Here is a 2,500-nt window from a genome sequence, read left to right as displayed (position 1 = left end):
CTATGCTCTAATCTGCAGTTACAATGCTGAAGAAAGAGAGAGTTTCCATGAGCTTCCAGAGAGAGAGTAAAAACCCATTACATAATAATTATGTGAGAGTTTAATGCCAAAATAGGTAAAAATCAATCGATCACTCAATATCAAGAATACATTCTTCAAAAGACTAGACCGGAAGTGGACATGGAAGTCGCCATTTGACACCAAAAACGAAATTGACTTAATAATTTCAAATAGGCGCGATATAGTAATGAATGTGGAAGTTATTAATAAAGTAAATGTTGGCAGCGACCATGGTATGCTCAGAGGCTAAATTAAATTACACTTCAGACGGGAAAGGAATAAACTGATACGAAAACTGCAGCCAAATTTAGCTAAGTTGAAGGCTAGATCAACAGTATTCAACCTTAATATCCAAAACAGATATTTCCTTCTCAGTGACGAAGATCTCAACTTTGATCAAATCAAAAAACAGTTCAATGACATAATAAAGGCTAAACTTGAAGTACGCGGTAAGAAAGTTAAACATAGCTCCAGCAAGCTCTCGTTAGTAATTAAAGAACTCATGCAAAAACGTAAGGTTATGTAAGTATCGTCAAACAGGGACAAAATAGAATTTGCTGAACTAACAAAAACTATATATAAAAAGAAGAGAGATGTATGGAAATACAATGCACAAATAATAAATGAAACAGTGGTCTTAGCATGAAAACAGCTAAAAGGAGACTCGAAATAGGGAGAAATCAAATGTATGCAATAAAGAAACAGACGGTGAAGTGACATATAATAAGAATAAAATCATAAGAGTGGTGGAAAACATTTACAGGGATCTATACAACTCAAATGAACAGCCACGGATAGAAGCAAACGCTGTAACTAGAGACGTACCCAACATCACTATAGAAGAAATAAAAAGAGGGCTTAAAGGCGTGAAGAGAAGAAAAACACCAGGTGAAGACGGAATTAGTATAGACCTTATAATAGTTGCAGGAGAGATTACAACAGTGAAAATAGCCAATATTTTTAACAAATGCTTCCACAATGGAAAAATACTGAAAGCCTGGAAAAATGCAACAATTATTTTGATACATAAAAGTGGGGATAGAAAGGATCTAAAAATATAACGACCCATAAGCCTCCTTTCAGTTACTTACCAACTGGTCACAAAAGTCATCACAGTCTGACAGTCTGGATTCTAAGCAGCCTAGAGAACAGGCATGAATCCGCTGAGGATTCTCAACAACAGACCACAGCCACATGCTCACCCAAATAAGAGAAAAAATTAACCGATTACAGAAAGGCATTTGACTCGGTACAAATGCCAGCAGTACTAGAAGCTATTCCAAGACAGAGAGTAGAGGATATATATTGTAAAATATTGGAAGATAAATTATACACAGATGGACAAAGTACCAATTAAAAAGATATTAGACAAGGCGATACCATCTCACCAAAACTGTTTACAAGCTGTAAACAGTTTTGGGAAAATATTCAAGAAGCTAGAATGGAATAGAAAGGGTATCAAAATAGGAGACGAATACCTAAACAATCCAAGATTTGCAGATGGTATTGTTCTCTTCAGTGAATCTGCAAATGAAATGCTGCAACTAATAAACGATCTGAATAGAGAAAGCATGAAAGTCGGACATAGGATGAACAAGAAAAAAACTAAGATCATATTTAACAGTAGAGTTGAATTTGAACAGATACATTACAAGGCGAAGGCTGGGAATAGTGGACATGATAATACCTGGGCAAAACCCTAAGACAAACATTCTAGCACAGAGGGAAAGTAAACGACCATATCTAGGCTGGAGCGCCTTCGGCAGACACAGTAGCAGACTGGGCCGTAGATAACATAAAGAGGCAAAGAGCCAAACCAATGACAATATGGCGCGACCAAGTACCGAAATTTGGAAACAAAAACGCAAGACAGACAGAGTTGGGATTTTTTGTATTTATGAAATATTATATTATTTTTATTAAAATATATATATATAATATATTATATAAAATAATATATATATGCATGTATATATATATATATATATAATAATATAATAATATTATAATTATTATATTATAATTTTTATAAAACACACACACACACAGCACAATGTAATAGATAGATAGAAAATAATGAAGATAGATAGTAAATATGTAGATTAATTATACATAAAGTTAGATACTAATATTATCCCTCTATCTCTCTTCCCCTAACCCAGTATGTTTTAATATACGCATATATATATATTTATTATAATAATATATTATATATATATATTATTATATATATTATATATATTATTATAATAATATTATATTATATAAATATATTTAATTAAAAATTAATATATTTTGTATATATATATATTTTATTTTAAAATAAAATATATAATTATATTAAATTTTTCCCCTCACCTCTTCTTTATATATATATATAAAATATATAATATATATATTTTATAAAAATATAATTTATATTATATATATATGTTATACT

At 30.8% G+C, this 2,500-nt stretch overlaps 1 protein-coding gene across 1 annotated transcript in view; it reads right to left on the bottom strand.

Moving 5' to 3' along the window:
• The window catches only part of LOC119582978 (hemicentin-1-like), an 84,600-nt gene that overhangs the window by 35,033 nt on the left and 47,067 nt on the right, over nucleotides 1–2,500 (bottom strand). The window lies entirely within an intron of this gene.

The sequence above is a fragment of the Penaeus monodon genome, chromosome 16 (genome assembly GCF_015228065.2).
Source record: "Penaeus monodon isolate SGIC_2016 chromosome 16, NSTDA_Pmon_1, whole genome shotgun sequence".
NCBI lineage: Eukaryota > Metazoa > Arthropoda > Malacostraca > Decapoda > Penaeidae > Penaeus > Penaeus monodon.
Note: the sequence above shows the minus strand (reverse complement) of the source record. Positions and strands in the feature narration are given on the sequence as shown.